This window comes from Anas acuta, chromosome 1, assembly GCF_963932015.1.
Source record: "Anas acuta chromosome 1, bAnaAcu1.1, whole genome shotgun sequence".
NCBI lineage: Eukaryota > Metazoa > Chordata > Aves > Anseriformes > Anatidae > Anas > Anas acuta.
The window spans coordinates 111,186,794-111,210,881 of NC_088979.1; the positions used below are offsets into that span (position 1 = coordinate 111,186,794).

The 24,088-nt window shown below is 38.4% G+C and overlaps 2 long non-coding RNA genes across 4 annotated transcripts in view; one reads left to right on the forward strand and one right to left on the reverse strand.

Annotated features, from left to right (window-relative positions):
- Positions 1-21,482, forward strand: part of LOC137861439 (uncharacterized) — a 113,741-nt gene extending 92,259 nt beyond the window's left edge. Inside the window, exon 3 of the long non-coding RNA XR_011099603.1 lies at positions 21,079-21,482. This is a non-coding gene — a long non-coding RNA (uncharacterized lncRNA). The remainder of the gene's footprint in view (positions 1-21,078) is intronic.
- Positions 1-24,088, reverse strand: part of LOC137861431 (uncharacterized) — a 166,672-nt gene that overhangs the window by 54,146 nt on the left and 88,438 nt on the right. The window lies entirely within an intron of this gene.

The following is a 24,088-nucleotide window of genomic DNA, read 5'->3' on the forward strand; positions in this document are numbered from 1 at the left end:
GTACTGGACTCACAGCCCATTACTGCTTGACAATAGTTGGTGCCTTTCTGATGCCTGAGATCTATTAAAAAAAAAAAAGTCCTTTGGGTAGAGGAATGTTTACATAGGAGTTATGTTGATATGTTTTGCTCAATTTGTGTCCAACAGTTGCTGGAAGACTATTTGCTCAAACAGTAAACTACTACATCATTAGACACAGTCCATGTACTTACAGGTGGTATGTGGTACAACAAAATACTACTGACTGAGGCAAAATGGTGCTTTTTGGAAGGGTCCACAGGTTCCATGTTGGCATCCCCCTTAAATAATGCACCTTCCCCTGTGTTTTGTTCACTGTTTGCTCTTTGTGTACTCTTGAGAACAAACCAAATGCCATAAGGTTCCTTAGGCAGGTAAGTGATTGTCAGCTCTTACAAGATCTGATTTGTAAAACATAAAAATAGAACTGCCTTTTTACTGACAGCTAGCTCAGATGAATGAGATAAATCTCATCCTTGGTGTTTTTAAATGCCTGTAATGTGCAGCTTACTGGCAAAGCACATTCCTCATCCGCCCTTGCCCACACAAGCTAGCTCTGAAAGGTGATAGGTACTGAGAGACAGCACTCACTATAGCTGTATACTCATGGGGAAAAATGGAGATTGATTTTTTTCATCTGTACTATGGTTTTAGCATTTAGGCTGTTTTGCTAGGATTGCAACCCTATATTTGCACAGGATGTTTATGGTTATTATATTGGACATTTCTCATATATAGTTGCAGAACATGCTGATGGCTTTTTTATTTTTATTTTACATTTTTGAGAGTCAGCTGTTATTTTTCCCCTCCTAGGGAATGACAATGATGCTATTTTAAGTAAGTCAGAAGATTCATTTCACCGCTATCCACAATACATTTGTGCTTACAGCATACTGACTTGCTAACTCAAGCCTTAAAGAAAGTCCTCATATTTCTAGCAAATAATTCAAAGCAAGGTTGATGTGAAAACTCTGCCAGCAAGCTAAACCTTGTCTTAACTTCCTTTCTCTCCTTGAGAAATTTTGACACCTCTTGCCAAAACTGAAAGCCTGGTGAGCCCAGAATTTTAGGGTTACATTGCTTCCAACTCTGACCACTTAGCTCTAACTTTTAAGCAATGTCTAAACAATTTTCATTTGTGTTTACTCTTCCAGATGACGCCTTTAAAGACACAGTGTATTTTGTCACTGTGTCAATGAAACGTTAGTTCTAAAATCTGGATCAGATGTACGTACTTTGTATGCTTTCTAGAATAGGAAGCCATATTTTATTTTTTCAGCTGAATGTTCCAAAAGGTACCACAGGGGTGAAGACATCAGTTTAAGTCCTCCTTATTGAACCTTTAAGGAAAACTTGTACTCTATCCATCAGCCAGGAGGCTGGTCTGCAAGCAAGCACTGAAGGTGCTGATCTCAGCTAGATACTCTTTTCAATCCATTGCTTGCTGTAAATAGGATTCTGCTGAAAGTAAAGCAAAACTATGAAGCACAGAAGAACTACACTGCTGTGCTTTTGTATGACTTCATTTTCAAAGATAAAACCATTTGATCTTGCTACACAGTGGAGTGTAACTCTCAGTCTGTCCCACTGAAATGGCTCTCAGATTCATGGGCACTACAAGAAAACTTCTTTTACTTTGCAAGGAAGGAGGCATGCAAGTGTATTGTAGATACACCTGCACTTAACCACAAATACGAATCTCAATGTGCCAGAACCTATTTGGGTAGGGGAAGAAGGGTTATGACTTTAAAAGAAGACAGTGACTGAAATCAGAAAACACAGCTTCTCCTTGCCACTGATAACAAACTCACCTAAGAGAGTGAACCTGCAATGTGTTTAGCAAGTTGTATCTTTTCCTAAGAACAGTCCATGAGTCTACCAGAGCAATCACTCTACTGAATAACCATCTAATTCCTAAATAATGTTTAATGTTTTGTGTGGAAAAACTGAAGGGTGACATATGGCTGAAGATAATAATACCTGGGAAGAAGATTTAAAAGAGTAACCTGTTCCACGGCCCTGAATGAAAGTTTTTTTTTTTTTTTTTTTTCTCTTCCTCTGCAGTCTGGCATAATAATTTGAACAACACAGCCTCAGCTATGGCCTCCCAGAGAGGCTTCTGTTCATCTGATCATCACACATTTTTTCTTGATATCTGAAATTTTCCCCTTCGGTAATTTCCCCCAATTACTACTATCCCCCAGATGTGCCAAGGAGCTCCCCATTAGAGCTTACACCCCTAGGCTACTGCTTACACCTTTAATTGCATCTTAGCTAGTTCAGCATTTGTTCTTGCCTTCTAAAACAGTCTAACACAACTTTCTCTCATTGGCAGCTGCATCACACAAACACATATGCATGCACACATGCACACTCTTCAGGTGTGATCACTCAGGGAGTGCAAATGCACAAGTTTTTCTTCCTTTCCAATGTTTGATAAAGATACTAACTCTTGAGATACAGCTGAATGTAGAGATGACATTTCTTGGTAATGGTTTCCTTCTCCTGTGAAATTCTAAACTTCTGTACCACTTTAGAAAAAAAAATATAAAAAAATAAAAATAAAAATCTAGATTTCTTTTGTGATATCCTGTCAGCAATTAGACTGCTTCCTGTAATGCTGTACCCATGGAGTTAGGGAGACGGTTGGGGTCTCCCAGTGAACAATTAAATGCTCATTAGTGCTGAGACAGACTTTACAGCCTAGAAAGCCAGGTAACTTAACACGTGTAGGGAAAGCACCTGGTTTGAACCAAAATGAAAGAGGAATTTGAACATGACACTTCCACAACCTTTCCCCTTGGACAGTGCTAGAGGTGGACTGAGAAACTTTCAGCCTCTAAATTCTGTTGAACGCGACCCAATATCAACCACAGCTGCTGCAGCAAAAACACATACACTTTTTAAAAAAAATCATTAACATACATGTTCACAGTATTTTTTGGAATAGGCTGTTGGATTTTCACCTCTCCTTAATAGTATGTATAGTAAAAGACCAGGAATAATCATGAGAGTATTGGAACTTGAGAAGCGCTCTGCTCATTCGCTTAAGATTCTCTCATGCTTAACAATGGCATCAAATTCACAGCTCACCATCTTCTCCCTTCTTCTTTGCCATCCTTGTTTGACTTTTTTTTTTTTTAAAGCACATGGTAAAGGCTTTGAAATCTCTAATCCTTTGTCAAATTTGGATTAAAATGGCTAGTGAGGTCAAAAGTTTATTGGAGCAGGAGATGAACAGACAACGTGATCACATAAATCTTTTCTTCAAAGGACAGCATGAAAAAATACACCATTTAAAGTGTAAAAGCCATTTTTTATCTGTTCTTAAGGGGATCTTAATCCACCCTGGGAAAAAAAGAAAATTGTCTTGATCTATTCATTACATATTATTTTACAAGAATAGGAATTAGGCAATCTGCTTAATTAATATTTAGTCCACTCTTACTTGAAATATTTTTTCTTGTCTTTGAGTAACTGGAAAATTCCTTTTTTTTTTTTTCTCTTTTTTAATCATCAAAATGCTCTTTGCTGCTACTTCATTATTATTTCTTTTAAATACCTGAAAATCTGCATTACCCAGGGTAAGCCTTTTCTTCAGGTCCTCAGTACTGAGAGGTATGGGGTTGCACACATGATTTTTGCTGCGCTGGGTACCAGGAAGGAAGGAAGGGGCCCTTCTCCTTTCCTTCCCTGGTGGTGACCTTCCTCAAACCCGGGGACAAGGCTGCATGATGTGATCTGATGGCAGCCAGTCACACATGCTTGCATTTGGAATTTCTTATACTCTTCCAAATGTAGATTTCTTTTCCTTTCTTCTTTTAATTGGACATGTTTTCAGCTGTCCTTCACTCTCTAACTGGCTGGGATGAACCCAGAAGTACATCCTCAGTGCCAGTATTCTGAATTGACTCTTGTTATCTGACACTATTTTTGGATTTCTTTATATAGATTATTTCCCTCTTATTTATTTATTTCTGGCTGACATATACCAGCATTCATCTGAACATGCTGATGAATGTAATCTGCTGTCTGTAATTAGACTTTTTTTTTTTTTTTTAATTAAAACAGATGAAGATGAGTTATTTACATGAAATCAGCTTTGCTACTAAGAAACCTTTATTGGTATTTACATGATTGCCTACTGCACATTTGCTCTTATAATTATGTACGTTAGCTCTTAATGGAATGAAAAGGGCACTAGGACCAAATGTTTTTAATCTGCTACATTTGCATTCCAAAACTGCCAAATAGGTGCTCTGCTGAAGACAATTTTTCAATGGAATAGCGAATACAGGTTTTGTTCACCTAAAGCATGAAGGTGCACTCATCCTCCTATTTTTTTTTCCAATTGTACTAAATGTGAATAAAAAAAGACTAAAGCAACTTAATAGTAGGTAAATCTCCTTTGAAAAGATAATACTTCTAAGCAATAAAAAAAAAAAAAAAACACCTGCAGTTAAGCACAGATCTCTTTAAAGTTAGTGAAGTTCTCTGACAAAACAATAGACTGTCATGGAATAAAAGGGTTTTTAGAGAATGCAATTATGTTATACTCTTAAACCAACTTGAACCTTTTTTTCTTTGCCTTTCCCTTTCCTTTCCTCCGTCCTCCTCCCAACAAAACCATCTTAGAAACTGAAAAGGAACAATTGCTGGGTTTACAGGATGGTGAAACATAGGAAACTAATTCTGGAGGGAAAAAAAAAGTCAGCTTTCTTACACTTCAGCTGAGAAAAGAGTAAGATGTTCACATCTAACTGCTGTACTTAGTTGTACTCACTCTGCCGTCCGAAACACATCTCCTTAGTTACCCCTTGGTAAGTGAATTCAGCATTGCTTCCCTCTGCACTGAAATGCATTAATACAAGTATGAAGGGTCACCTGAATGGCAGAAGAACGCCGTTTATTTACTACCAAGAGGCACATAACTGCAATGCCTGTAGGCAGTCTCACTGAAGCCTGAAAAATAGACTGACCTCAGGAAACAATCTGTATTCAAACTTAAACAATTCTTCTTACACAGGACTGGTTTAAACAAACAAGTCACTTCTTCCCCACCCAAAACATCAAAAGGGACTGAAAGGTTTACAGTGCAAGTCCATCATGCTTCTTGTGTTTCAGACTATCTAGGGACATGGCTTCAGAAACCCTACTTGGGATTTTATGACATTTTCAAAGGAGCTCTCAGTTGGTTCTCAGTTTTCAGCAAGGACAGGTCTCTCTATGGAGATTTGAGACAGATGTCAGAATCCTTTGCTCAAGAGCAGATGAAAATACCCTAGTTACTTCCTCCATCTACACTTGCCAAAACTGATAGATGTAATTTTCTAGCATTTCCACTCAGCTCTCATTCTAAGCAGCTGTACAGTACAAAACTCTTGTTTATGTGACCTGCCCTGGCATTCATATTTTCAGATACATAGCCTGTGAATTGTCTATAAATGAACCACAATCCTGTGATTTACAAGCAGTATAAGTTACAACACAAGCTAATCTACTTCTCACCCTTTGCAGAAATAGAACATGCGTAGGGCTCCTGGGACTGAACCTTTACCATCCTCTGAGGTACAGGCAAAGGGCTTAGAGCTCTCCTGGACTTCCCTCTGACAGGTCATGACTATATCAGTCAGCCACAGTTTGATAACTAGGTAGCCTTCCAAAGAAAACTGAAGAGAATTATAATTATATGATAAAACATGGCAAAAGGGCACTGTTGACATGACAAAAAAAAAAATGCTAGCATCACCTCTGACAACTCTCTTAGGAGCTCTGTCATTGAAAGCTGGGGCTGCTGCTGTGTTCGCCAACAACTTAGGGCTCATTGAAGAGCAGCCATGGGCCTGATTCACTTCAAGGAATCTCTTTGGACACGTAAAGCATACTGCAAAGACTCCAAATTTCTTCAAGTATCACTAAGAAGCTATCCATTCCTACCAAGTCTCATATCTTCTCATCCTCCCTGTTCAACTTTTCAAGGCCATCAATCAATAAAGTCATTAAACTCATGATTACATTTCATATATGCATAAAATATGGGTTGTTTACAACATCCTGCTTGTCAAGCAATTAAAAACCTGCAGACGTTCATAAAACTTAAGGTAGAGGAAATGAAGCAGATCTGAACCTTCCATAAACAGCCATCTGTCTATCATGTAATAGGGGCGAGGAGAATGCCTGCAAACCCATTCCGGTAAGAAAGTACACAAGAATTTATGGGCCAGCTTACCCAGGACTCTGGAATGTCCCTGAATGTCACTGCAGGTCCATGCAGATGTCGCGTGTATGCTGACAGGATGCCATTGGCACCAGTTTCTGCTCCTTAAAGATCTGCCTGCTTAACATCATGGCAGCAATCACTCCTGTGCCTCTTTCAGAAGAAGGAGGAAATACTCACAGGAAATCACAGTAAACGGTAGCTTACGGTAGTAAAGAAGAAGAAATATTAAATCTGTAAGACCCAGTAGAGAACAAATGAACAGTTTTATCATGGATCCACTGGGTCTCTGCAAGAGACAGGTGCAGTTTTACAGACTACATAAACAACTTTGTTCTAGCCCAGAAATTAAGTCATCATGTTCATGAAAAACCTTGCTTGCTAATTAATGAACAAAATACATGTTCTTTAAAATAATAATAATAAAAAAATAAAAACAAAAACCCACAAACCTTGAAACAACAAACTCTTTTCAAGGATTTCAATTGATGTTTATAAACTAAAATGCATTATTATTTTTACATTTTGTGACTCCTGATTTGTACCAAATTTAACATGGCAGGGTGTAAATATAGGCAATAACGGGGGAAAATTCAAAATGGCAGTTTTTTGAGTAAAGCTCAGTTTCCAAGATATTACTCTGGCCTTCTTATTTAATAACCTGTATTAAAAGAAACGGTAGCCTGGAGATTATGTGCTAACAATAAAAAGGTAAGAGCAGTAGATGCTTTTAAATTCTGAACACACAGAAGTTAATGCTATTTCAAAACATACTGCTTCAGGTGCTGACAGTACAGAAAAACAAGGTAACCTACTACGCTAATGTCCCAGCATTTTTTACGTATTACACTTTAAAAAGAGAAAGCAGTACAAGAAAGAATGAAAAAAGGACCCAATGGGAGGAACGCAAGCTTGATTTGGTCAGTGGTGCAAAACCCACTTATTATTTACAGATTATAGACAAGCGTTCATTACACAGTTTATAAGGCACAGTGATACCGCATGATTAGCAACGTTTCAGAACAAGACTAGTTTGATTATGCAATGCTTAGGCACAACAGCAATTGGTACTAACATGCTGAAGGACCTTCAGGATGAGCTTAATCTGTTCATGTTTAGGGGAAAAAAAGAAAAAAAAAAAAAGCTCTTAAAAGGCCACCTACCATTCTTAGGTTACTGTCACCTTCGCCTCTGCTCAGTGTCTCTGAGACTCATTCTTTTTCATATCTACTACTACTTGAAAATTAAATACAATCTGATCAAGCAAACTTCACTTGCTCCTTAATTATACATTGAGTTTGCATCTACGTTATAAGCTTTGAAGTTCACAGATTTGGTTGTGGAGAAATTTCAAAGGCCTTCTCCTCTAGACAATAGTGTCATTTTACCAAATTTTGGCTTAAATGTAGTCATGCAACAGTGCAACGCTGCCAGAAGACTTCTCAGACACTGAAAGAACTGTGGCTTCTAGGCAGGGACACCTGAGACTTGATGAAACATGAGGATAAACAATTTAATGAATAAATAATTAACGCATAATTAAAGCATTATTTAAACAGGTTTGTATTAGCTGTGTGCATACTATAGATCTCTTAGGGCTTTTCTGAGACCTAGTGGGCCTGAGTTGCCAACTTTTTGCATCTTGCATGCAGATCTTTGTCATCCTAAAGTTAAAAGTGAGCTACTACCAGGTGAATGGAGTAGCATCTCTTGAGTTATTGAAAATTAAAACAGATAAACAGTAACTAAGACCCAACCATTTCCCTCTTCAAATTATCATAAAATGTTACCACAGTTACTGAAAATTCTGTGTGTTTGTAAAACCTTCCTTCCTACAGGATAATTGATTCAGAGCTCACCAACCTGTAAATTGGGAATATCACTACTGCAATGAACTAACTAAAGCTGGTGCAACAGATTAGGTTCCACGAGAATTGAATTGTAATTTCTGTGTGTATGCAAGTAATATTAAAAATGGTTTCAAGAAGATGGGATCCTCCCATTGATACTCTGTACATCAGAAATGGGGAGAGGCATATTTAATGAAATGTGGGAGATTTTCTGCTTTTCTTTCACTGTGAAATTATGCAAAGAAGGTCCTGACACATCACAGCAATTGTGCCTCCATAAAAAAGGGACGGTACACCTTCACTCCACACTGTGGCTAGGACGTGTGCCTAGATGTATTACATTTCTCAAATCCCAAGGTAATGTGGAAACACAGAAGAAAGTGAAGAGGGGCTAAAGTCTCCTCCACTCAGAATCAGTGCTCACAAGAGTGTTCTTAACACTGCACCCAGGAACTGGAAGGACTGAGGCTGTATTTAGCCTTGCACAGAAACTGAAAAGAAGGACCTTCTGTGATCCCCTGTATTGTCAAATCAGCCACCTTTCCCTGAAGATTTCTGTACCAATACCTTCTTCCTCATTCACTGCCATCAGCCTGGTTTTCTAATAAGCTAGTTGGTCACTACATCTATTCCTGAGACTTCATTACTTGATAAGTAAACCCCTAAGTTTGACAGGAGCTGATAGTGGATGAATTCATACATATAAAGTGCCAAGAAAAGTTTTCCAAATTAGTCTGAAATGTTTGGTCAAAAAAAAAAAGACAGCTTTGTGAATCACTGTCACTGTAAAAATGTTATACAAAGCTGAAACTTGTCTATCAGAACTCATAAATTAACTTACCTACCAACCACAAGAGCTATAAAAATGAATTACCTGAACTTGCTTCCATGATACAAACTCTCCAGGCCAAGTCTACTGCTCATTAGTACCAAAGAAATCAATATTTACACTTCAGTGACTTTTACAATTCTCTCTGCTTGCCCAAACAGGAATACTGTATGTCACACTACTTGTGATATTGCATTTATCTTATTATTAAACAAAACCATAGTTTCAAAGAGGTATGAATTCTTCATGTACCCTCAGACAACCCCTCCTGAAGCTATGATTAATCCTCAAACTACAGCTTCCTTTTACATTGTTTCTTCCAGCTGCAGAATCAATGCCCTTGCCTGTATGGAAAGAAATGTCTTCAACTGAGTACCTAGAAAGTGTGAAGTCATATGCACTGTGGTGCATGTTGCATACAGACTCAGCAGTGGAAAAACATTAAAATCTATTTAGGTTAGCAGAAGAAATAAGAATAGTTTGTGGAAGGCCTGAGACTCAATTGTCTTTATTTGCTTCAAAACTGAAAGACCCCAAACTAACTCATTTTTTTTCCAGTGAAAGGGTATGAAGCTTCTATATAGATAATTATTCTAAGATATACTCCCATAATTTTCCACATAGCAGGTGAGTTTGCATAGTGCTAACTTAGAAGCCACCCACAACTTCTTGCTTTCCTGACTATGTAGCTTTTGTGAACTGAAGATAAAAATCTGTATCTTTTTTGCAGTTTCAATAAAGTTTCGCAAAACCTAGTTCTCTGAACATAACTTTTATAACTTTTCTGACTATAACTTCTTAACATGAAGGAAAAAAAAGTGAAGCATTCTGAGAAGTGGAAGGAATCTAAATATATATATAAGCAGTAGCTTTTGAAACTTTTCTGTTTTATGTATGCCAAATAATTGCAATGGCATGTGAGACCTCCCCCTTCTATTATCTTTGTATATCAGAGATTAAATGTCACAAACATTTTAGAAAAGCATTATAAACATTTCACAAGATTGACGGTAATTTAGTTGCTAGAGCTGGTTGCAATTCCCTGGCAAAACAAAGATCTGACAGAAAACACTAGATCACTGAAATGTTTCATTCAAATCAATGGCGGGAGGGAATCATGAGGGATTTGCTCCAGAGCACCAAACGGTGAAAACCGTGAAGTCCATGACTCAAGGACAGACATACCCTTGCTTATAACCCTGCAGACACAAAACTCTCCATTTGGTCTTTGCAGCTGACAGCCTTAGTTTTGCAGCTGCTGGAAGCAATGACTTTGACAAATGCAATAATTTCACTGAGTAGCTACAGTATCCAGGACTCTTATGGGTCAACAGAAAATCAAAAAAAAAAAAAGAGAGAGAGAGAGAGAGAGAGAGAAGTTGGGAATGGTAGTCCTCCAGGCACCCAAAGGAACCTGGTTTCCATCCAGCTCTAAAAGCCATCTCTCAGCAGAAAAGCCCTGCGTAACGGGTGCTGATCCTTAGCTACTGCATCTGGCAATGTTACTAAATGAGTCCTTGACACATTAAGTTCTGGATCTGCTGTGTCTGCACACATTTGTAGCTTGGAAACTACATCTAGATATATCTGCTTTATTTAGCATGATGTTGTCCTTAGAAATATGTCAGTCTAATATTAAATGAGGTGCTCTGGGGAAAATAATAATAATAATAATAATAATAATAATAATAATAATAATAATAATAATAATAATAATAATCAATTTCTTTTTTCTGGACCTTCCAAACCACTTGCATTCCCTTAAGTCAATGCCAGTTTGCACATTTCTCCTTCTCTTGCCACATCTACAGTCCAGTTTAACCCACTCCCTCAAGAGAGAAGAAACATACTTTGCCATATCAGATAGGGAAAAGAGTATATGGGATCTAATAGTGCTACTGCTGATTTCTGAAATGAATAGACAGAAGTACAGCATAATAAGATAAAGAAGTGCGACCGAAACTTTTAATATTTATTTCTTTTTACACAATTACTGGGAAACTAACCACACTTGTTACAGACCATATTGTAGGAAACCTTAATCAAATGGGGAAAAGTATCAAGATAACAAATGTGCCTCTGTTAAAGAAAAGTGCAGAAATGAAGAAGGCAGCAGAGGAGGAAACAATAAAGTAATAGTTACTTCAACTACTCTGAGAGCTTTGTAAAAGTCAGTGAATGTGCAAAGTGACTCTTCCAAAGACAAGTCAAATGCTCTGCTTTAATCCTGGTTAATACAAAGAATTCATAAATAGTCAGTTGTGAATAATCTTAACCAGACAAGCTATCTCCTGTGTTTAAAAGACACCATGAAAAGAGTTGTCTTGTGGGAGACATTAATGTATCTTAAGAACTCTACATTCAAATTTAATTTCTCATACTTCTCCTATTGCAAGATTAACTTTTTTTTTTTTTTTTCTTTAGGAATCTGTACCTGAAATTGTCTTGGGTTTTAGCAGGAGATACACATATGATTTAACTAGTAGCATCACTGGAAAGATGTACAGTCAATGTTTTGGTAGTGCTTTGACAAACACCCTTTCCCCACTAGTCAGAAGTATCCTAGTGATGATAGGAGCAGGGCCATGCTGGTGGAAGTGTTTCTGGTGCTGTATGAGGGCTTTTAGGTTCTTCAGATTCTTGCCATTTTGCCTGCCTGAAGGAAGCAAGTAGAGATGAGATCAGAGTGCCAAGAGAGGAAGGCCTCAGAAAGTCAGGGACAGGAGCAGAATACTTTGTTCATGAAGATTTATACACTTTTCCTATCACAGCTTTGCTGGCAGTGCAAGGCAGTTTTCTCCTTCCCGTAAGTCTGTGCTTACCTACAGGTTTCATTAGCAGATTGAGGAACAGAGTGGCATAAATGTTAATTTTACTGTAATATCCCATACCATTTATCTGATGTGACATTAGAAATACTTGAATATTCATGATTTCTTTGCTTGATGGTATTTTTTGACTTCTAATTGTGTGCAAAGCTATAAGAGACTGCAGTCTTAAGAACTATTGGTTGAAAGCAAACACCCCATGGTGGCGCTCCTTCAGAGAGCAATTAACTCTGTGCCTCCTACAAAGAAAGACGTCTTTAACACATACCTCCAAAATTTCAAAAGACGAAGTGGTTATATGGCACCTGGTTTGTCAAAAAACCTTTAAGGTCACCTTTCCTCTCGCTTTCCTCTCTGCTTCTCTCCCTCTAAAGAAAACCTGAATTTCAAACTCATATTTAGAATTATAGAAATGTCTGTACTGCACCTTTATGTATACATACATACAAACATATATATATATATAAAAGAACTGAAATCCAAATGTAATAGGCAAAAGTATATTTGTATTTCAGCCAGCATATATATATATTTTTTTTCAAAGTCCCTCATCGAAGGCTCTTACAGAAACCAAGCTGCCTTGGACAATAAAGAAAGCCTGCTATGCATTTATAACTGCTCAAAAAGTAGGAGATAAAGGCTATGTGTGACAGAATTCCTCAAGTGCAGCTTTGTCATTATTTCATTACTACCTCCTACGCTAGAAGAGCAGGTAAATAAAATCAGCTCCTTATTGGAGAGAGCTAAAGATCTAAGATCTCTTTGATCATAATTGACTATAGGGTTTCCTTTTCAGCATGTGGAAAAAAAGCACAGAAGTTTTTCTTTGAGGTGAAAGTATGCTGGTGATTTTTTACATCATATTATGTACTGTTTGATTTGTTATTTTCTTTCTGTGGCATTTCTGAGGTAACAAATAATAACTCCTCAGAAAACTTATTACCAAAATATTTCTTGTATGGCTTTGAAGCAGGACCCCTTTTTCCCTTGGAATGTGTGAAAATGTTATTGTTAAAAACTGAAATTCATTTCCTGTATTTACTTGTCCAAGGTAACAAAGCTCTCTGATTTGTCTGAGTATCCAAAAACCAGACTCATCAGTCAATGCAATCTTAACCCAATTCTTATAATTAACCATTGATAGTTGATTTTCTTTGATCATACTTGGTTCACTTGCCCAAAACACCTAGAAGAAAGGGGCACATTTATTTTCTTCGATTTGTAATGAGCTTGAGATGGTCTCTGTCTAAATAACATAAATGACCTCTGTTCCTTTGTACCCTTAACTTCATGGTGTTTGGAAATAATGCCTCTCTAAATCAAAACTTTACCAATAAGAAAGTAACAGCAGTATGAGTACAGATCAAGAAATGCTAGCAGCTGTGATATACAGATACAGTACTGCAATTCAACAGCCACAGTAGGTCACATTGAGCCACAGCTTTATTCTAACACAACACTCCTGACCAGAGTTAATTTGCAAGAGTACTCTGGTCCTCAGACGCATCATCAACTGATGATCTCCATCTCCTTAGCTTGGGTTAAACTAACCTCTAAATTTAATTAGTACCAAAGATTATTTAATGATCTCTTCTCTAACTCGCCATTGGACCATAACTGTGATAGTTGCTATCCTGGGAAATATCAAAGCCAAAATGCATACTACAGATGTGGGTTAAGAAGAAAATAAACACAGCGTTCTGCATTTTTTTTTTAAGGTATAAGGATTTTACTTTTTTTTTTTTCCCCCAAATAATCTTTACTTTAGATTGCTACTACCCTGTTATAGAAACAGAGTTTTATCCTCTCAATTATACTGCTGCATTTGAATTGCATCAAATAAATCTACATGTTAATAGGAAGTGTTGTGCAGACAGACTTATGTCTCAAATAAAGTTTTAGGAAGAAATACATGATTTTATACTAATGTACCTTAGCTGGCCAACTTGAAGATTTTTATTGGATTTTGCATGGCTATTTTTTCATCCATTAAGATGTGAAGGTGAATTACATAGTTATTAAAAGCATTTTTATATCCTAAAATCCTGCAAAGCCCTTAAACCCACACAGCCCTAAGGCAAACTCTATCAAGTTCACAGAGTTCTCATGTCCAGTGACAACTGTATAAACCTGCAAGGCTCCAGTGCCTCACGGCACCTCTTTAATGTTCATATAGCCCTAGGGCAGCTTTCTCCATCACAGCATGGCCAGAAGGCACAATGGCCAGCAGGAGCAAGCAGGATGATGGAGGGAGTGAGGAAGACTTCAGGGTATCAGATGGGGAAGGCTTGGCACTGGGGATGGGGCAGGTGGTGAAGAACGGCTGTGCCTGCCCCTATGAAATCTGTAGATGCTGTAGGTATCCCTGTCCCTGTGAGCAGAGACATCGTCTGTGACACATACAAAACAGTCTATCACATTTCTATTTGGACATGAGTTTGCATGCTTCTCACTGCCTATCTTCAAGGCAGAAAGAGTTCACTCACTCTATTCACCATAAGCAGGATAAAAACCATAAAATAAAAGGATACAATTTGATTCAAAATGCTGCAGCAATTAGGAAAACGTAGGTGAAATTAAAATTTGAAGCTACTGTGGTTGGTCTGATACAAAGAACTCATGAGGCAAAACATACAGAAGTGGAAGAAAAAGATGCCATATGTGATTATTAACACCACCACGGTACAAACAGTGAAGGATTCCTCAACTTTCCCTCAGTTGCACCAAGCACATTCATGCAACACCAGAGTATTCAAGAGTTTATGCTTTAAAGGCATTGCAATGAGTTGATAGCTGAGTACAAGAAAGCAGAAATACTAAAATAAAACAAGCACCGTTAGCTGAGGAAGCCAGCCTCTTCTCAGCTACTTGAACATTGTTAGGAGTTCTGGGCATAGAGACTGACCACAAGCAAGCAAGCACCAGTCAATCAAAAAAATCAGTATTTCTGAGCACAGCTGAATTAGTGAAAACCATTCCCCAAACTTTCTGTTACTTCCTGTCAAATTAAAACCAAAGCTGGAAAACTGATCCCAGGAGAACAACAACAACAACAAATCATTTCTCTGTCTATGGTTTTAGATTCAAAATTGGATTAGTACTCTTGTTGAAAACAATAGTAGATATAAATGAAATGTTTAGAGGCAGGAAAGGAGAAAGACATGGAGTATAGAGAAAGAAATGCTGGCTGGATATTCTTCATAACATGAAACAGTCCTTGATCGATAAAGTCATGGTATCACTACATTGACAGCAATGCAACATGAATACTTGCATTCACTTTAAGAAATGGTTGAAATCATTGGATTTATTTTACAAGAGCTTCCAGTTACTATGGCTGTAGGAACTCCTTGAGTAGCATATCCGAACATGCTATAAGGTTTAGATTGCTTTTAATAATGATGAAAGCAGGAAAGGAAACTCCATTATCACATCGGAAAAGTAACATGTTTTCATTCTTGCTTAGCTAGTTTATTTGGATTCAGCCTTAGTGCTAGACTTCCTTGAGTTTCATAAGGAACTAACTTTATTTATATTTGTGGCAGAAGGCCTACCTACCCACAGTGAAAAATTCTCTATCACAAAAGATTTTTTTCTTATCACATGTAAGAATAATGCCAGAATGAAAATCCAGTTCCACCAATTCCACCAGACTTTGATACAAAAGAACTAAGCAGGTAAATGTAACAACCACAAAACACATACTTTTTTTCCTGAAAGATGTTCTATCTACTCAAAGGTGAGTATGTAAAATCCCTGTCACAAATGGCAAGCATGTTTCTACAGGTATTTAAATTTCAATATGCTCCATACTTAATTGATAAGCAAACTTGGCAAAATAGAGTTTTTAGCTTTTCTGCATGGTTAAATTCAGAAAGAGGTAGAAGAGGAAACATGCCACTGGGAAAGAATAGCTAGGGCTCTAAAAGAGGAAAGGGCAGGTCAGACCTAATCTCCAGTATCTTTTCAGGCTGTGAGATAAAGTAGCAATTCACGTCACTTCAGAGGAAGCAAATATCATAACATAATATCACAGACACATTGATGGGTTGACATGAGAAAAAAAATAATCCATCAGCTGATACGGTTTGTCTGACATTGAGTCTGGGGAGCCGGGTCTGATGGCTCTGGCCTAACCAGCTGATGGAAATTTTATGAACTTGGACAGCAGAGGTTTCGACTTTGTGGGTGAAACTGTGCAACAGAAACACTTTCATTTGATTCAATTCATTGGAGTATTGATTTTCAGGGTTGATGATTTATTAACGTAACATTCGGTACAGTTGGATCTCCCAGTAATGATGATGCTGTTACTGACACTGAAAATAAATTGCTGTAAATCTAACAGAACAGGAGTTCTTAGCTAACAAATTGGATGTGCTGGATTTTCAGAAGCCTGGGAAATCCCACTAAGTAAGATAGCGACTTTTTTTCCCCACTAGTGGGAAGTATTCTCCCTTTTGACAACATTGGACAGACGACAGGTTTACATAAACATATTGGAGACTTCATAGCCTCATTTTTTACCTAAATTCGATTGAACACTCAAATTGTGCCTTACACATCTAATTTAACTTCTTCAGTTCAATAGCAGTCATACATGAAAATCAGGCAGTGACCTAGAAAAATGAACAACTAACCATCAGTGCAAACGCTTACCAGTCTTGTATGGAAGAGTTATGACAGTTCTTACCATAAACAACATCTACAAGTGAATCTAAACTGACCACATTCTAAAAATACTGCATTATGATCTACATGCTTCTTGTTTACATTGTTTGTCAACAAACAGAGAGACATCTTCTACCAAATATTTCAGTGGGCTAGACAGACTCAGAAGATATCTGGCATTTCCTCTGGGGAAGTAGAAGTCATGGGGATACGCAAAATCAGAAAGAAATATCAGCAAATCAGATGTTCTCTTTGTATAGTCCCAATGAGAATGACAAAAAGAAACTTGAAAAACAAAAAATCAATCCAGTCCTACAGTAGCTATGACTAAGTTAATCAGGTAGTAAACAACCATCTTTTCCCATGCAAAAGGAGCCCTTCAGATTTAACACCATTCCCTCTGAACAAAACATTCACATTTAGCACAGTGCTTTACGTACTGGCATGAGACATAAAAACAACAAGACTTGGTCAAGACTTGGGTTTCTGCTGCACCTCTCATATGACCTTGTTCTCTCTGTTGGACTTTATTTTTATGGGATGGCTTAGAAAAGCTCTGGGAACACATGAAGACAAGTATGGATCCCTCTTCTCCCTAGTCATCTCTTTTGCATCTACCTGGCAGACACCTCACAGAGCATCTACCACTGAAGTACATACAAGTTCACAGACCTGGAGGATTTTCCTTCGCCCAGCATTTTTGTGCTTCTTTGTCTGCTGACAATAATTTTCAACACACATCATTTTAATTAAGGTTGTACTTGAGGGTAGGCAGATCTTAGTTTTCTTCGCACAGGGAAATAAGTGCGACCAAGATCATCATGGTTCTACATACCATGGAAGTAATAATGCTGCTTCATCAGCCTGCTGCTGTATTACTACTCCATAATCACTTTTAGACTGCCCAAGATGAGTTCTAAAACAAAATGTAGACCATCCTCAATGGTAAACAAAGATGCACTAAATGAACAGTAGCATTACACATTATGAAAATCCATTTCTACAAGCTAAATTACAGGAAGCTAATAACTTCACAAGGGGATCATGGCTTCTTTTCTGCCAAGGCCAACCAGTTTCTTTTGCTGCCTAGCAAACTTAATTTTCAAACTTTTTTTTTTTTTTTTTTTTACTGTGAGAAAATAACCTCAGTAAGCATAATATGCTACAAGCAATTCTGCCTACTGAAATTACATCCCAGGTACCGGTACATAGAGATTCCTCAAAAATTCTGGCTCTAATTAAGCTCAACTGTAAATAAGCTGCAAAACTGAAAGCTAATTTGTCACATTTAGTCATAGCCTTGACAAGAGGCATAAAGAAATGTCTACCCTGAGAGACCCAAAACTCCCTACCACATTGCTCCACAGTTATACTCCAGAGGTGATGAGTTAGCTAAAGCTCATTAGAAGATTCACCACACTCTACAACAGGGTCAGATCAGCTATTGCAGTATAGAGGAGGTCAGTGTCCACGTAGTTCTCTTCTGTGCTCTCTCTCCAATGAGTCAGGGACTCATGTCACAAGATGCTAAGAAAATTCTTAAGAATATGGGTAATGTCTGACTTAAAAATTGTAGGCAACTCAGAATGAAACAGACTTAAAAAAAAAAAAAAAAAAAAAAAAAAAAAAACACTGAGTGGGAACAAATTTCCCCACTTACTTTTGTGTTTATTCAGGATTGGTCCTCTCTCTCAGACTGGCACCTAGCCCAGCACTTTCACACAAACCCCCTTGCTTCCTCCGCTGCCCACCTCATACCAGGCTGGATGTTGCACCTTGCTCCTCTTTGCAGTGTTTCAGTCTCTGCCAAGCATTCTCTGGGTTTTCAGTCATGTATCTGCTGTTACTTCTCGACACAGAAAAGAGATAATGAGGACTGCTCCCATCTTTTAAAACTCGCATAGCTTTGCTGTTCCTACTAACAGGAACGCATGACTAGCTAAATTGCTCATTTCACAGACTTTGTTCTTTCTTAGAGAAAAAAAATGACCAGAGCTCAGAAGGTTAAAAAGAGTGTGCCTATGTGGGAGGAAAGGTAACAAAATGCGGAAGACAAATACACCTCTTCAGAAAACTCACTGATTCAAATTATGTATTGTGTAGGAATTTGAGGACTTTGCTGATTATGCAGGGCTAGATGTCTAAATATGCTTCTTTTTCACTTCTGTATAATGTTGAGGTCTTGGGGCTAAAAATCTGTGCTTGGATGAATATAACATATTAGGCTCTCAGTAAACTCACAACAACAAAAATCACTTTTAAAAGGGGTGGGTGGAATGACAAGAGATACCAGTTATGTAAAAGAAGCTTATTTAAAGGTAAAGAACTGGTTTTGATACATATTTATCTTAAACCCTGGCAGCTGTCATGGCTTTAGTAGTAGTATAGCATGGAAAACCCACAAGATCCTCACAGTCCCAGGCGGGGAGCAGCAGCAGCCTCCTCCTCCTGCTGAGGGAGCAGAGGAGAGGTTGTCATATAAGTGCCACTGCAGCAGCAGCAGTATGAGGAATGGGGAGAGCAAATTCAACTGGTCAGTAAATTGAAGATTGCTCTAACACTGCAGTCCTGCACTGAGAACATATTTCCTTACTTCTGCAGATGAATCCAGAAAACATGCATTATACTGAAATCCATGTAATGGTAGTGCTTAAAGACTGCTAGCTAACTGATGTGGGTAGGAACAGCTGGGTTCTTGAGCAGAGGAGCAGATAGAGAGGAAGGTATCCCAGTCAGTTTCATCATTTTTTTTCTTATCTAACAGACTTCTCTGACACTGATCTCTGGTTGGTCCAAGATACCCAGACCTCATATCTTGTGATGCTTGTTAGTACTTTAAAAAGCCAATATAAGAGCATATATAAGCATTCACACAGACTGGGGAAAAAAAAAAAAAAAAAAAAAGCCCTAATTGAAAACCTATTTACCTTGGTTGATCAAATTATGGTTTAGTGGAGGACTGTTACTGTTAGGTCAGAGGTTGGACTTGATGATCTTGAGGTCTCTTCCAACCTAGAAATTCTGAGAAATTCTGAGAAATTGAGTAGCACTTAAAAGCGTAACCACAGTAAATCCAGGGGAGTTAAACCTGTTTTATTCCAGATATAGCAACTCAACTCTGTCATGTATAATTAATCTCCTTCACATCCATCTACTCTGATGGACTTGACTCTGTGAGCTCCTTTGTCACCAGTATGTTAATGTCAGAGAGCCACCTTCTGCTGACGGTGACAAAGCTGTAAATCTGAGGTAAGTCTCTTCATCAGAGATGCGTGTAAAGACATGTAGGATTTGTCCCAGTTAATCTGCCTCAAGCCCCATGCATACAGGAGGCTGTAGGAAGACTCTCTTTGCCTGCAGAGGGTCTGGATCAGGCTCCACGCGAGTGACTGCTCTCAGAGACAATAAGGCAAGCCTGCAAAAGCAGGGCTGGATTAGTATTTACAAGCCAAGCTAAAGGAGCTGCAGTTGCTTTCCCCAGGTTCTCTTCACAAGGACAATGCATAACTTAGGCAGCCTTGGTCACTCTCTGGGTGAGCCTCTTCACTCATGAAACAGGGAATCTAGTGAGATGAGCTGAACATGATGGCATGCATTGGTACTTCAACCTGAACAGTGTAAACACTTAGTCTGCTTATTTCTACCAACTTATTGCCTCCATTCGCAACGCTCCTCTTGATAGCAAGGTGATGTCCCCATTGATGTTATTAGTGGGATCATTCACTTAGAGTTAGGAAAGTGCTCTTGTATCTGGCTGCACATCACCCTTTTATGGCCCCAAATCTGATTCCATGAATCAGTGAATGGCAAAAAATAACATAAGATGAATCATTGAAATGCCCAAAGAATAGCCCAAATCTGTTGATCAGAAGATGAAATTGTCTTGGCGGGTGCTTGATTAAAATGCCTGTTAGACTAAAGGATGACCTATAATTATGAAGGAGCCCTTCCCTAAGCAGTGTGAGAGATCATCTCTTACCTTAACACACGCATCATTGCAATCAGTAAGAATTACATGGGAAGTACAAGAGCCAGGCAGAAAAGCATAAACAGATTAAAAGCAAAAGTGATTATTTTAGTAATTAAACATTTCTTAACTGAAATTACATGAAATGCAAAAGCAGCATGAAAGGTCAGCAGAGATTTTTGAAAGAGTGCTCAAGAGATAGTGAAGGGGGGGGGAAGGAAACAATTAAACACAGAGATAGAAGGTTATGATGCATAGAAGATTATTCCAAACAAGTGGCTGGCAACAACAAACTGCATTGTTTTGAAAGTTTAATTAATAAAATGATCTTTCTCATTAACCATTGCCACTGGGGAAGATGGATTGGAAAAAACATGCAGAAAACAAAACAGACACATTTCTTCCTTACTTGTATTTATATATATGTAGAAATCCGAAGAGCAAAACTAATAATTTATTTTCTGTATAAAGGGATCAGTATGAATACATGGTTGTCATTAATGCTGCATGTGCAGGTCAAGTTTCCTAAATAGCACTGGGATATGGGAGAGGAAGGTCCTTCTAAGATGAGCCATGAAGCCCCCGACTGAATCTCTGCTTGAACTCTAAGAGCCTGCTATGAAGGGGCAGCCAGGAGCTTTGACTCCACTACTTTGATTGCAAAGCCATTCCTGAACCTCACTCACATCGTATTTCAGAGCATGACCTTCAGCCATTTTGGAGACACTTCCAAGAAACCCAAGCTCCTGAGCTCAAATGGTAAGCTCCCCTGCATGACACCACTACTGAACAAGACATGCACACTAATTGCCTGTGGACCAGCAGCTGTAAGATCTACTGATTATCCGGTACGTTTCCTATTTCTTTTTTTCCTGTCCTCAAAACTGCCAGTTCACTTTGACACAAGCCACTACTTCTTTCCCTGCACTTCTTCCCTCTCCCCAGTGATTTGACATATATCCAACTGTTGCAGTGACCCTTGCAATCAAATCGACTTCTTCCTTGACATTGCCTAACTCACAACATGGGAAAGAGGAACCAGAGTAGCAACAGGAAAGCTCTCTTGGTCTTGTCTCAGGTGCTCATGATGCTGATATGACCAGCATCAGCTTCCACCAGCAGTTGAAAGCCCATATTTTCCCCACAGCTTGATCTCAAACATGGTCAGGCTATGTTCAATGAAGATATAATTCGATTAAAATCAGCCATTGAATACAAAAGGCTTTCCTGGCTACGTACAAGAAGCAGGTTTTCCAAACATATTCAACTTATCCTTAGTCAGTCAGACTTCCTGAGGGATGTACCTGACCCAAACACATCTTTATTCCCAGATTTCACGTTCCTTCTGCAAATCACAGATACACAGAACTTAAAAATAAATAAATAAATATATTGCACTCTGAATTGCTTGGGTAGGCTACTATAGGATTTTATTATTGTTGTTGTTTGCACTCAAAAGAAAAAAAAAAAAAAAAAAAAGGTATCTAAGGCAAGTAACACCCTTAAAGAGACAGAGGTGGGGAGAAAAGGGAAAAAAGTTACCCCAGCACTTAAAACGGCCAAAAGGCCTAAGCAACCACAAGCAGGCTGTAACAGCCTCATATATAAAATGAGACCTTATTTTTTGTATATACTTCTAACAGGTTTGGATAGTTACTTCTCATGAGTCAGAAAGGATAAACAAACTCTTGACAAGAGAGACTGAAGGTGTTTGCTATTCCCTTTTAAAAGGAATAAAAGAGAGCAGGTGGCCTTTGAAAGCAAAAAGAACTGAATAAAGGGCCAGGGTACGGACATTCAGGCATGTTCTGTGTATTTGCTGCTTGGTGTGTATTTTGCTATGCCAGCACACTCCTCTTCTGCCTTCAGCATTAGACCACAAGGAAAGCCGAGCTGCTGCTCAGGGTTCTGACATGATCTGCGATTAAAGCAAGGCCTTGATCAAATACAGTTTTTAGACTCTTAGCTTGCTGTACTATGCAAGAGTGACTTTGTCACACCACATGAATCAGAAGCCCAACTAGAAGCTATTGTAAATAAGAACTATAAACAACAACAAGGAAGAATGAAACTTTGATCAAGCTACAGTTAATTGATTAAAACATCCATTTCATTGTCCTTTCATGTCTAAGCTTCAGAAAACATGAGAGAGAAAAAAAAACAGCATGCAGCAGTAGAAAGGAGGCTGCAAAGGAAAGCCTGGCAAGCAAGCAAAGATTAAAAAGAGAGGGAAAACTAGATTATACAGAATAAACACAGAAACCTACTGTGCTCATGCCCAGAAGCTTAACCCAATTCTCCAGCTATGCCACTAAAAGACAGAGGAATTTATAACCATCAGCAAAACACAGACTCTTATTTGCATTTATTTTTCTTACGGTAACCCTATGAAGCCTTCCTTCTCAAAACACAATGAGATTTGTGCAAAACTAACCTGGTATAATGCTTTCGATATGAAATGGATTAAACGCCAGAAAGGATATTGACTTATATTCACATGCAACCTGAAAAGAAACCTTGTCTTTAGTTAACAAACCAGGTTTTCCACTCTGTTTATAGCAGAATGACTGTAACAGCAATTTCTCTCTCAGCTGAGAGGTATTAGGACGGTCCCCAGATTCAATCATTCTCAAAGACTTTCAGGTGTATTAACAGCTCCAAGGGCCAGTGAAAAACTTCAGGACGCTTATAAGCAGACAGAAAGCTTATAGGGTCCTTTTCTTGTGCAGTCAAAAGAGAAACTCCCCTCCACACCCCAATCTTTCATCCTCCCTCAGGCAATTCTGAGCCCTGATACTTCAGCTTCTGCTCTCAATCCTCTTTCAGGAGAGTCAAGGCTCCCTCCACAGTCCAAACAGAAAGCCTAGGGACATCTGCCTCACTTACCAAAGTCCATCCTTCCAAATTATCCCTTCTCAGCCTTCAAAGCCTACTTGGCACTAAACCCACTCATGCTTCAGCTTTATTTAATAATTTGAAATGCAAGAGTAATCTGAGACTGAGAGCTGCTCTTGGAAAATATCCAGAAGGTCATGTTTTTATGTACAGAATAGTGTCCTTATTTATTTTTTCATTGTTAATAAAAACGTCCCATGTGGATGCATCTCAGGATCATTTGAGCTCTGCAATGGATTCAACACTTGAGTGGAGGAAGTCGAAAGAGATCCAGGTGTAACCCACCCAGTTTCAAACTCTGAGCAGGCTGAAGTAAATTAGCAATGGTGGAAGATTAAATGGTTTATTCTTCCACAATCTATGGGTACTGAAACTGTCATGACCAGTAACAGAGCTGACAACATCTGAAGGCAGTAAGCTGCTACAGGGCAGGACGATTACCTAATTCAGACAGGTACATTATATGTATAGGCGTACAGCCAAAAAAAGGTATGTAAGTCCTTGAGAGGGCCTGACACTTGGCTCTCCTGTCTCCTCGTAAATCATTGTACAAGTTTACTAAACATGTTTGTCATTAAAACTTAACTAATTGATCTCCATACCTAGTTAGTGTTAGACTCTCTCTTTTCTATCTGCATGAATTACAAAGATTTTTCCAGCCATAAGTCACTAGCATCACTGTAACAAAACGTGGGAAAGAACTAACAAGCTGAACTACTTATTTAGAAAACTGGCCCAGGATTAAGTTTTATTAATGCAGTTTCCATTTCTAACTTTTTTGTTATTATTTTTTGGGGACAGTTGGTGAAGTCC